This window comes from Cavia porcellus, unplaced genomic scaffold (genome assembly GCF_034190915.1).
Source record: "Cavia porcellus strain 051 isolate PalLab524CR breed Dunkin Hartley unplaced genomic scaffold, mCavPor4.1 scaffold_3, whole genome shotgun sequence".
In the NCBI taxonomy this organism is placed as follows: domain Eukaryota; kingdom Metazoa; phylum Chordata; class Mammalia; order Rodentia; family Caviidae; genus Cavia; species Cavia porcellus.
This window is the reverse complement of record NW_026947486.1, coordinates 86935521-86948939: the sequence shown is the minus strand read 5'-3', so window position 1 is coordinate 86948939 and position 13419 is coordinate 86935521. Positions and strand designations below refer to the sequence as shown.

Here is a 13419-nt window from a genome sequence, read left to right as displayed (position 1 = left end):
TTCTTTTTTACAGCACCAGAAAATGGACTAATACAGAAGTGTCATCATTTAAACTCATTATTATTTCTTAAACACTGTCATGGTATACAGTGATGGTATTACATCGCAATGCCAGATTTTAAAGAAAAAATTATGTGGAATGAAAGGCATGACAATGCCAATTATTTAATCATAACCATCCAATTAGAACATAATATATATTACATACAGTATATATCCCTTAATTGCCATGACCTGCACAGCAAATGGGGTCCTGAGAGGTAGCAACGGGAGTTAAGAAAAAACTAGACACGTACTAAAAGGAAAACTGGCACCTGGTGGGACCTGACCTCTCTAATGGAGAAGCAGTGACAACCCAGCATGGTCTGAATCTTTATTTTTACACAGTAAAAATGAGGGAAGTGTGCAAAGGGCTGAAAGTGAAAGATTTCAGTGTTTTGCTCAGCACACTGAAAATTAAACATTCTCAGAGTTATCTGTTCGGTAGTTAACAGGGAAGTACTCCAAGCCTAGACACCTGCTGAACTAGCTTTGCTCTAGTCCTGAAAATGTGTTTATGTGTGTTGTAGTCAAGAGTTGTGCGGAGAACCATTTGAATCAGGACATGGAGTTTATATTATTTTTATAATGGTCACTGGGAGTTAACAAAAGAAAATGCAGGAAATCTATCCACAACAGCAAAGACATAGAATATTTAGTCAAGAGCCTCAGTCCCACAGCAGTGTCCCACGAGTCCAGATAAAAACCCAGAAATACCTCCTATGGGTGCAACTAGAGGTCCAGAGACCATAAGGAGGACTCACGCTAATTTCTTTTACAGATCCATACCGGGAAGGCCGAAAGGTCAGCGGTGGAAGCCAGAAAGTCCATGCCAGCGGGGTAAAGTAGCTGTGCTGGTGAGATGAGGGTTCTACACTGAAGCCAAGAAGTCACACTCACAACAAAGACCAGGGCTGTCCTAAAGGCACCACAGCCATCCTCAGCGACACAGTGGCCCCGAGCCCCTCCCACAACAAGCACAGTGGGGAACATGCCAGGAAGCCAGCATGAGGAGCTCATCCTGGAGACCAAGCAGCACACGTCTTCTTCCCCTCCAGAGCCAGGAAGCAATGCTCAATGTGAGGACCAAAGCTTCTCCAGGAGAACCAAAGGCTCAAACAGTAACTCGTAGGAGAACCCACAGGGCCTCAACGCAACGCAGTAAGGCATCAACACATTAACACCCTCCTTCTCCTTCTCCACCTATTTATGCTGGCAACTTTCCTCAGGTGAACATCTTCACCCAGTGCCATGCTGATGTAATCCAGCTGGCATTAAATTTACCACCAGTCCTTAATCCATAACAATGTGCCTCTCCTCTGGCACTCTGTGTTCTTGGGATTGACCTTGTGCCAGCCTCACAAGTGTGCTCAACTGCTCCCCACACTTAATTCTTCCAATTACTGTTTTAACTTTGTTTTAGAAATAAAGTTTTTAAATTCAAAGTTACCCCCAGTTATTTAGATAATATACAATATATTATTCTTATTTATCTATGACATGTCCTTGATATTATACAAATAAGAATAAAATAAATTGAATATATATCTAAATAATAATGATAAAAGGAGGATGGAAAAAGCCCTCAAAAGGAAGTGGGTCAGAGGAGAGCATTTCAGGATGAAAGTTAAAGATGGAGCATCTTAGAAAAGGCTGCAGTCTGAAAAACAAGTGGATATAAGTCTGAAAAAATATGGAGAGACCAGTAGAAAGAGAAAAGTACATTCCAAGCAGATGAAAGTGTCTTTTGAATTAAATAATTTTAGATTTTATTCATAACAGTATTTAAGCAAAAACACAAACTGTCGCACTGCACCAAATGTTCATTCAATGGCCTGTGAGAAAACCAAACTTCACAAAATTTCAGGGGAAACAAAAGCAGCGTTAGCCTGAGGCATTCTGGAACTTTGATCAAGGCATCAAGTGCCCTGCAAAAGCAATAAGCCTACTATTTGGTATTAAATAATTTCTGCCGATTCTCCATTTTGTGCTTAGTATTCCTTTGTCGATAAAACAAAGAGGTCCTGGAGAAATGTGCATTATTGTAATGATAGTAACAAAAACGTGTTTTTATAGATAATTTGGAGATAAAAATCATAACTTCAAAATGAAAGTCAAGAATAGGTAAAAGATTGGTAGTGAATAATAGTTCTATTTTTATTTTTAAATAATAGCTTTCTGATTATGGAGTTATGTATCAGTTTTGGAAAATAAAATATAGAATATAAAAGGAAAATTTTAATTGTCAGAAATTTCATAACGTGACTAATACTGTTACTTATTTTCCAAACCCTTTCCCTACACACTTATTTTTGGTCTATTTATTCTAATTAGTTTGATTGGATTATATACCAATTCAATCTGTAGTTCTGCAATTTAAAAAATATATGGAGGATCAATTCAATTTTAAACAAGATGAATTTGAAGTAATTGTGAAATACTAATAGTGAAATATCTAGTCCAACACTAGAGATGCAGCCAAGGAGGAACGTCATGGCAAAGAAAATGATCTTGAAGATGTCAATCTAGAAGTAACTACTGACTCCAGATCATACACACTGTTTGAAAGCATGAGTTGTTGGGGTAAGAAAATAGTTAATTCAGTTGGAATACAGTAGAAAATTTCAAAATGCGTACTAGACTGCAATGTAAAAATCAATCCCTTGTTGTGAGTCTGAGGACTGAATCTTTAGAAACAATAAAGATGCTGACAGGAGGGGAACCACAGTTTTAAGGGAAAAAGACAATCAATGATTGGCACTGGTCTCTGAATCACTTGTACTTTCTTAAAGATTATTGAGGACTCAAAGTGTTATTTTTTGTGCCTTATTTCTATTGATATTTATGGATCACAACATAAAAAAGACAGAAATCAGATATTTATATATTGATTCATTTAAAATAATTGTAATAAACCTATTATGAAATTAAGTTTGCACAGACGGCTTAAAATACTCAAAAGCAGTCTCCAAGAGTCTCTAGACCACACTGAGAATGGGAGATACATAATATGGAGAGGAAAGGAAGAATAAAGATCAAAAAATGTTTTATTGATAGTAAATATAACAATTGGATGGACATGAGCAAAGGTCCTTTGAACTGTACATTAGACCAGATTATGACTGTCTTGACTTTCCCTTAGGTCAAAGTCCAAATTCCAAATCAAGGTCCCAAGCATACTTATCTTCTATCACTCCTTCCCTTACTCAACTTGTGCTTCATTAAACCTTATATACAGTTTTTCCTTGTTATCCTTGATGTGCCCAGATATTTGTTCTATCAATTACCATGGTGTTTTCTCTGCCTGGAATGCTAACTAGTACACAATCTCCAAGTCTCAGATTAATAACCACTGGTTTAGGCAAGCCAACCTAGCCACTTCAATCCCAATCTATATTGAGTTAACTCTGTTCTCTTACAGATATCTTATTCTGTTACTGAAGAGCACCCATCAGTTTAGAATTATGTTTTCCACTGTAGGATGATGGTGTTTATCTTCTGCCGGTACATTGCAATCTCCACAAGGATAGGAATAGGTCTGTTTTGTTTCATATGTTTAGTATTCTTTTCCCAATATATAGCACTGCATAAGGACATAGGTGAATCGCTGTAAATGTTTTCTTAGTAAAAGCGTGAATAACACTGAAAAAGTATATGCAGCCTATTTTCTTAGTCTGAAAAGGAAATATTTGTGTTTGCTGTTTTGTGTGAAAATGTAAACTGTTTCCAATTTTCATATAAAATGCTTTTTCAAATATTTATTATACACTATTCTAATAATTATTAACATCAAATAAGAATGATTAATGTGCGTGAATATAAAAGCTTCTTTTGGCTATTATCAAACATGCATTTTAGAAGCATTAAATGATTCAGTATAAATTAATAGTTACCTGTTAGTCAATCATGATAATAATTGACTTAAAAGGTTATGATGATGAGGTCACAAAGTTAGAAACAAGATCAAGTGCATTTAAATGCCAAGAGAACAATCCTAAGTGTTCTATACTCTTTTCAAATTCTTTTTTTAACAGTGTAATTTCATCTCTCAAACAGAAATCATGGTACATTTCGAAATCAATTTTCCACTTTTCAACAACTGTGATAGTTAAAAACTGCCAGAATGTAACACTCTTAAAAGTATTTCCAATAAAAAGACAAACACTAGCATACAGCCCGCTTTTAGATCTACAAGAGAAGGTACTATGTTACCTTTATGATGATACAAATTATTGTTATTACTAGATTGGTTTACGTGTACAAATATCAAATGTGAGTTTTATATAAAGATCAAGATACCTTTCTTTTAACTGTCTATAATTTTAAATTTAGGCAATTGCTTATATACATTATAATGAGTGAATGACCACCACAGGCTATTGCGAAGCCTTGATTTCTGAACCTTATGATTAATCTCTATTAAGGATACATATTATTTTCAGAGTAAGGTGCCACAGCATTGATAGAGGCTTTCCAGTGAAGAATATTATATAAGAATATACACTTGAGCAGGGCTTGCTATGTGAACTACAAAGAGGCTTGCTAAGCCCAAAGTTTATAAAACACAAACACATTTTGCTTCTCCTTGGCACCCTAGCCAGAGAAGTGGCTCCACATTGTCCATTTGGATACTAAATTGGTGTAGGTAAAGAGAGGATTTTAATTGGCTTGTCAGTTGTTCTCCCAAGCCTTACTAGGGTGTGTGAAAAAAATAACTTGTCGGACTCTACTGTGAACAGATGGATGCAGAATCCTGACCACCAACTGTTCACATCCATGATCAAGTGAGCTTCCTCCAACGTGGCTGCTTTCCCCAGTGGAGCACAGCCAGAGGAAAATGGGCACTCCTGAGCAGCAAGCTGGTGGCTGATATTTTACAGACCTGTTTGCAGAAGCTGTTTGGGTAGAAAATCATCAAGGTACCTTATCTGCTTCTAATCATTGTAACCAAAGGCCAACATGCCAGCACTATTTTTAACCTCTGATAGCTGTTCACTAGATGGCATTATCAGTTGCAATAGAAAACAATGGTTCACCACAACAAGTATTTATTGAAAGTCTGCCTTTAAAAAATCTTCCATTAGACAAGCAACCAAATAAAACCCCTTCATTTCAGATGGTATACATTGATTTTGTTTATGTAATTGTTATTGACTTTAGTCTTCTAATATTATTGTACTTACACTCTTACGAGAGTATTTAGAAACAAGATTAAGTGATATTTTCCATTATTCTTTTCTTACAGTAACCTATGAATTAAACAAACATGTTTAAAAATGAAATCTAGCACATTTAAATATTGTTCCCTGCGACTGAGTTGTTCTAGGTATATGTTAATATAACTCAATATATACTTGCTGATTAATTAAATTTTCACAAATCTTTGAACATTTGTTAGCTTCTTTAAGTTTCAATTTCTTTGCCTATTATCAGTGCTGGCACAGTTCCTGGAATATGGTAAATGTTCCATGTTCACCCACTGAATTGAATTTATATAACTGTATTAGTTTCAGGAATACTCATATGAAGGTGTTTGAGTACACGTATATAAGTATGCTTGAGAACAAAGAGGCATATGTCTTCAAAATTTCTAGCAAATTATATGAACAATTTAAACCGAGCAACTGGGTTTCTGTCCTATGAGATTGCATACTCCACTATGGTTAGCTGTATTGCCCTTTACATTGACCATTCTGAAACTAGCAATTCAGCACGTGTTTTTCCAGATATTCATATTGAAAATGAAAATTCTTGGTCCATGAGCAAAAGTACTTGAAAATTCTGCAATTTCCTGTTGCTTATATGTGTCTGGGGTATCTCTAAAGTTGAATAAGTGTTTTAGGAAATTCACCTGCAGTATACAGATATGGGTTGAAAGCAACAATCAGTTTTTAGGAAAAAGCGAAATGTGACACGACCCTTCATACGTCAGAATTAGGATGGAAAACAATGTCTTAAAAGAATTACAGGGTTACAGGTGCAGACCAAATGGATGAGGGGCACCAGGGAGCCACAGAAGACTGGTAAGGGAAATGAGAGGGAAAAATGTGAGAGGAAATATAAAGAAGAATCACTAGCATTTTTTAAATGATTTGCACAGATGGCTGCATTGCCAGGAGAGAAGAAAGTTAAATCGCTTTTCATTAAATCTGTATGTATCACTCCCTTCCTTATGTGTCTTCAAAAAATAAACAAACAACAACAGCACCGGAAAGTGAGATGATCATGGCTTTAAATCCTGTATTACAGTTCCAGGTTTGTCATTGGCTTTTCTATCTCTCATTGTGTCAGAAATCCTTTTTCCTTAATCACTGGTTACAGTGTCCTTAAATTCAGAATATTTTTAGTCATTGGACAAGTTACTGGCCAAATGTTTCTTTTTTTCCTTTCATAACTCTGAGGTAGGGTTTACGGAAGTATCCTGTGAAAGTCTTTTCCTTCCACGGGGTTCGGAGATTAGGCAGTTCTTTTTTTTATTATTTTTTTTCCTGTACGTGCTGCCGATGCGAGCACGGATTACTCAGTTCTTAATAAGAAATCTTTCACTCTTTTGTTTATTTAAAATTGATAGAAGCATTTATTCTTATATAAAGAGCTTGCTATTGTTTTGAAGGAGAGTAGCGATTCTTAGGGACGTTCATTTACATACCGGCAGCAAGACCCAGATTTTACAGCCTTACTTTCTTCACTGCCTTTTTCAACAGCCTAACAGAGATCACACAGGAAACAGCTCCTGTGCCCCTGCAGACTCTGGTTGTCATCTTTTGTTTCTTTGTTGGTAGAGCGGTAGGGAAGGAGGGGGTTGGGGGTTTGAGCCACAGGGACCCTAATGATTCCCGCCTTGAAGCACAAGGCAGTGTTGGAAAAGGGACGAGAGCAATAAATGTGCTCTTGATTCCCTGATTCTTCCCTCGAGAGCGTTCGGCGCAAAGCAGATCCTCCCTTCCGTGGTGTGATGTGTTTACAGTGCTCCCTCTTTGCAAATACCTGTATCAAAAGCCAGGAAGATGGGAACTCAAGGTTCCGAGATCTCCCCCTGGCGTCATCCTACACTACTTCTCTCTCGGAAACTGAGCTCCTCTGGCTCAGGAGTGAAGAGCCCATCCAGTCCAGTAGCCTTCTTAAGCAGCCGCTGCCACTCGGGGAGGGGAACAGCTGGAAGCTTCAGTGCACGCAAAAAAGCAACTCATCCCTGTAATTAGCACCAGCCACTGCTCCAAACGTGCCTTATTGCAACCTCTAGCGGGCTCCAACTTGGCAATAGTTTCTCACTCTATCTCTATTCTTATGGACGAGAATTAAAAACGTGTGTGCACACTTCCACAGTCACACATGCCCTTCTTCCTTCACTCAAGAAAAACAGCAGTAAATATCCTTTGCCCAAAGAAGGTTCGACTCTTCCCCCTAATATTTGTTTACCTAGAGGTTAGCAGAACAATGCCTAGGAACACACAAGGGGCTGTTTGTTCTTCGCTTCCCCTTCCTTTCTCGCTGTGACTGAGGTGGCACTGGGGGTTAAGGGTCTTGAGAGCTTGCAAGACACAGGTTTTTTTTTTTTTTTTTTTTTTTTTTTTTTTTAAATTTTTTTGGCAGTTGGTGCCGCTCCCCTGGCTCGACACTTGGTATCTCCCACGGTCTAGTTCTAGCTGGAAAGCCGGGAAGAAAGCCGCTGTGGGCGTCGCCGCCGCCCTTTCCGGAACAAGAACCTGCTCTAAGAAGAGGGTACCAATGCCTCGCACTTTAGTCACATCTGGTCCAGCTGTGCAGATGTTAGCGGCTGGAGAGTGCCTTCATGCGAGGCGCTCCCAAGTCGTGAGCATGCCCAGTCGGACTTCTAAGGTTCCTGAAGCAAGTTTCTGGGCGTGCAAATTCCATTTCTCCGCTTTTTCGAGGAAGCTGAGGAGACTGGGAAGGGAGGGATCCAGGGTTTGGGGCAGCGCACCAGATTCGTCCAGGTACGTGCCCTAGTGCCCAGCTGGGTGAGGGGCAGAGCTGTTTGGTGAACCAAGAAATCAGGGCGACCAGACAGGACGAATTTGAGAGCCACCACCATCACCAGGCACCATAGAGACTTTGTCAGTGCTGACCTGACGCGCCACCAGGAGGCTGCAAGTAGTGGGCCTTGGCGCGTTAGGGTCATACTGACAGTGGGAGGCAGTCAGCAGGGCTCTCTCATCCACCCACGCAAGACAGCTTGTGGGCAGTTCATGCACTGCACTCACAGGCTTGTCTGGAAGGTGAAGAAGAGGAGGAAAAAGGAAAGAAACCGAAACACCTCCACCAAAAGTTATCCTGGCAAAAGATTTCAAATTCTTTCTATATCAGTCCTGAGGCTTTACACTTCAAAGCAGTGATCACGTTCCTGTGTGTATCTGTGTGTGCACTCCCGTGCCCCTGCATGTCATGACTAGAAAATACTGTCCCAGGTTGATGATGAGATTGACAAATACTCTTCGGAACCCCCTACTCTCAGTAGAAAATAATGACAAACTCAGGTTATGCCACTTCTCTGGTCTATTTTGTTGGTCTATGTTTCGTTCTTCTGCTCTCACACCCAGCTCTCTCCTCTCTCTCCACCCTCTCACATTCTGAGCTTTCTCATCTGGACTTTCCTTCCACTGCTTGCTACCTGCTCCTTCCCTCAGCCCTCCTCCTCCTCCTCCTCCTCCTCCTCCTCCAGCTCCTCCCCCGCCTCTTCCCTTCTCAGCTGCGGATAAAACCTGGAGTCTTGGGGAAAAAGAAAAAAAAAAAAAAAAAAAAAAAAAAAAACCTCGGCTGTGGAGCTGTCAAACCGGGCATGCTCAGTAGACAGGGCAGGTTTTTTGGTCTTGAGTAGCGGAGAAACATTTTTTGCACCACCACGACCAGCCTTAGAGCGCGGCGGCGGCGGCCACGGCAACATCAGTGCAGCCATCAGCCGTGCAGAAGCCCCGCACCCGGGAGCGCGGCGGCTCCGGCTCAGCCCGGAGTTCACCTCCGAGTGCCCCGGGGGCTGATCTCACCCTTTTTTGCTTTCACACACACACGCACACTCTCTCTCACACACATATACACACTGTCTCCTACACACATACGACTAGGGCGCAAGCACTCTTTCCTTGCAGCGGTTGTCCGCTGGCGTGGCAGTAGCCAGGTTCGGGTCCTGCCGCTGGCGGCTGCAGGGTGAGAGCACCGCAGCTGCCAGCCAGAGAGCGATGCGGGAACCCGAGTGGCAGCTTGAACAGTAATGTGGATTTACAGTCGTTTCCAGCAGAAATCAGCTCAGACACCCGAGGTCCCTGGCACTAGCAGCGCTCCTTGGAACTGAGCACCTGGCGAGAGGGCGGGGGTCCGCACCTGAGGACACCTCACAAACTTGCGCCTGGACTAGGTAGGTGCGTTTCTTTCGGTTCCTACCCGCTTTGCCTTGGCCCGTCAACCCCCTCCCTTGTACCCCAAGGACTCCGGGCGAACTTCGCCCTGAGGCTGCAGAGGCGGAAGGCAGCTCCGGGCTGTGAGCAGCCGGTTGAGCCCGCTCTGGGACTCCTGCTCGAGGTAAAGGAGCCTTGGAAGCCTTCTTCGCACGGTCTCCAACGACCCCTGGGCTCTGTTCCACTCCGGGTAGGTGGAAGGTTGGCCTCGTTAGTGGTTCAAGCGTTCAGCAGGCCCTAGGGACACTGCCCTTCGAGGGCTTGCTGAGCTTCCCAGGCGGCACTTTTGCCAATCAACTCCTCCAGTTCCGAGAGGGAGCCTGTCGCTTTGCTCTCGCGCAGACCAGGCGCTCTAACAAGTGGACCTGGATGCCGGGGTGGGGGTAAGGGGCTCCATCTCAAAAGAAACAAGGGAATGCATCTCCTCTGGTTTCCCTCCCACCTGAAACGTCCACCTAGGGTTCATCCACTCAGGTTCAGCTACTGCCATCTCTTCCAGAGGAGATACCTAAAGGCTAAGACAGTTTGCTTTTGAATTTCTATTCTAACCTCAACTCAGGGAGCCCACTCAGGGAACTCTGTGAACCATCTAACCTCAGGCATCGAGGGCCCCACCCGATGTGTCCTCTCCATATCCCATTGTTTTGTAAAAGAAACACTCATTAAGATCAATCTATACTCAAAGAGCCGTCGGGCAAGAGCCCCCATGCACTTAATTGTGCGGGTTTGTGGATTTTCCCATTTCATTTTAGGACTTGGTCTCTGGGATCTACCAGCGGCCAACACATCTACGGAAAGCTAAGCATCCGCTAGGCTTGCCTGGGGAAATGTAACCTTACTTTATTCCACTCTGCAACGGGCGGGCTGCCAATTCAGTTTTAGGATGCTTTGCCTAGAGATAGAGGAGAGATTGTTAGCGCTACTTTGTGAGTGAATGTGTTTGTCAGGAGCGCGTTTAAACATTTCAGTAACCCAGTGCAGCCGGTTGTTTACAAGAGCAGAAAGAGTGGATCCCACTCCACTACGAGATGTAGACTCCGCGTCTATTTCGCCACTGGGAGAGTAGGGGCGGGGAAGGGGGCTGGTAAGCGGCTTGTACTCACCGTTGGCAGCTTTGGGTTTAGCAGATTTGCATCGTGGTACTGCTGGTATAATACAGGTAGAAAAACCCTACACCTTCAGCGTGAAAACAACTGGTTAGGAGACGCCTTGAACTTTACATTTATCTATTTATCTGTCTGTCTGTCTCTATCTATCTATCTATCTATCTATCTATCTATCTATTTATTTTTGTCCTGGGATAATAATCTAACGGTGTATTTGAGCTGACCCAAAGAAATACAAAGAGAAGTTCCCAGTACTATGGAAGGGAAACTAGATGCCATTGAGGCTTTGGTGACTGAAAGGCAACAAAATGCCCCAGTGGACTCTAATAGATACTGTTAGATTAGCATTTAATTGATTGAGTTTGTGGTAATCTTCATAAACAGCTTCCTTGAGTTTTAGATTTTTGGTTTATGATTATAACGGGCAAGCCAGGTACACTGTAGAGTGGGAATCAACTGCTACTCTCCACCTATTTGAGGAAGACATTGCAAATGTCTGCTTTATTATATCTTTTGGGTGAAATAGCACAGTCCACCTTCTTAATCTTAAAGCTTGCTATCTGGAACAGAGGTTATTTCAGTGCTGCTAAGGAAGAGTACAGCAGGAGAAAGCAAAGCTTTTTTGTTTGTTTGTTTTAATGAAAAGATGATCCACAGCTTTAACTTCTGCTCCATGATTACCTAGCATTTGCTTGCTTGCTCACTCCCGCCCCTTGCTCCTCATATCTGCAATGTGGGGAAACATGATTTTCATAAGCCATACTATGACCCTTAAATAACTAAAAAAATCAAAATCCAGTTTTGCTCTGTTTGCCCAAGTTTACAAGACTTCATTTTCATGTGTAGAGTAGTTTCTTTTGCAAAGTTATTTTAAGGGTAGTCAAAAACTCTCAGTTATGCTAAAATAATATTGGAAACTTTTGATGATAAGAAAGTCACAATATACATTCTTAAAGGAGTCAAGTAATTTCTAAAATGAATCCATGGTATAAATGTTATTTAAAAGTTTTCAGGTTGTCCACCAGAATGTTTGTGAAAAAAAAAAAGATTTTTCTGTAAATCAAATCTGTTGAAAATGTTTAACATTTTATAATAAAAGTAATAAATCTCAGTCCCTAAAGCAATGCCAGACACAGACGAATAAATGTACTTTGTTTTGAATAAAGTATATTTATATACTGTATATTTTCCTTTTGTGGTATTTTTTCATTAGGCCTAGATCCCAATTATGAATTAGTAATTCATGTCATTTGACAAGATATTCAGTGAGAATAAAGGAAAGAGTGCTTTGTAGAATCATTGTGATCTAAAGGTGATTGAGTGAAATTCCAAATATATAGATATATTCCAAGCATATAGATGTATTGCAAAGTAAAATCCTATTATTTGGAATCATGGTCCCATTCAATGACCTAATTCAAAGTTCAAATACTCTAAAAGTCTGTGTTTCAATTCAGCTGTCATAAATGTAAATAACACTGACATGATCGCAGCTTCCCTCATAGTCCTACCTCTCCAAAGCTTTTAATACAAAGAAGCTTGCTGAAACAGAACAACCTATATTCAAGTCTATTTTGTACAATACTAAATGCAATTAGCAAACTGCAAAGTATTATTACATTACTTCTGAAAACCAAAGACTGTGTTAGAAATTTGTTTTCCATGATAGCCTTAAAAACTTGGGAGTTGTAAGAAATGTTACTGTCAACGTTTTATTATTTTTTTTTATATTCTGTGTTCAAGATAGGCATGTAACGATTCCCTGAAACTTGCTTTTCCACAAAGTTCATCAGTGTCACATTGAAGTATAGTTATCAAGTGATTGGTATACATTATGATTAATAAATTCTTAAGGTTTATGAAAGTATTTATTTGTTATTATTTATGCAATTACTCATTTACTAATGATTGAGCTGACATCAAATAAGACCAATACTTTGGATATCTGACTCAGTAATTAAATTACAATGAACAAAATTTTTCTTAGAGTATATTTTTATCACACTACACACACACACACACATACTTAGAAGCAATGTCATGTGAATGCCATATATCATATAAAAATACATGGGTTAATTTTATTAAAATTGTGTGTATTTCTTAAATTGTCATCAATTTTAATCACAAAAGTAATAATCCATATGTACTTCTAAAAAGATTTTCTTCATTTATCACTTGGAAGAAAGGTTTGAAATGGTTTAACAGCACAACCACAGGCAGATGAAATGATGAAAAATACTGTAAGATGCAGAATTTAGCAATTCTGATTAACATATATATTCCTAACAGGAAATGTACCTGCTGATTATGGTAATTAAAAGGAATAAAATTTCAGAATTGTTCACATCTACAAAAGCTACTCTAAATCGCCTGCAGATTCTGATTATTAGATCACTATTTTGAATAAGGATTATTATAGCTTTCACTTCTTCTAAAATATATTATTAATATAGTTAATATATTAACTATGACTTAATATATTATTTCTGTTCCTTTCTCTTTCCTTTGATTTTTGTTTGAGTAAAGTAAATATCAAATCTAATCAGCTAGAATTATGCTAGTTTAAAGTTAATGGTATTCAAGGCTTTACATAGCTTTGGATTATTCTAAACAACCTTAATGGCTCAACCATAGGTGTCTCTTTAGTACTGATGTTCTATTTTGATAGTTTTTATAATGTGTAAAGATTCTGTAGTTTGCTGGATACACTGTGGTATATTTTATAGAGACCAATGAGATTGCTTGCATTTGGAACTTGTGAAAATAGGGCTAAGGAAGTTACAATAAGATGGCATAAAATGAAAATCGTTGTACAACATATTAATAGGAATTTCTTCTCTAAGATTTCTGTATATATTTTG

General features: G+C 39.8%; 1 protein-coding gene across 8 annotated transcripts in view; it reads left to right on the top strand.

Moving 5' to 3' along the window:
- Window positions 1–8808: 8808 nt before the first annotated feature.
- Window positions 8809–13419, top strand: part of Tenm1 (teneurin transmembrane protein 1) — a 757085-nt gene continuing 752474 nt past the window's right edge. For 6 of the 8 annotated variants that reach the window (XM_013147982.3, XM_063246379.1, XM_063246380.1 and 3 more), the window contains exon 1: window positions 8810–9409. The gene's annotated coding sequence lies outside the window, so the exon portion shown is untranslated. Of the gene's footprint in view, window positions 9410–13419 lie in introns of all 8 variants that reach the window. The other 2 variants (XM_063246384.1, XM_063246382.1) reach the window with 1 other exon arrangement.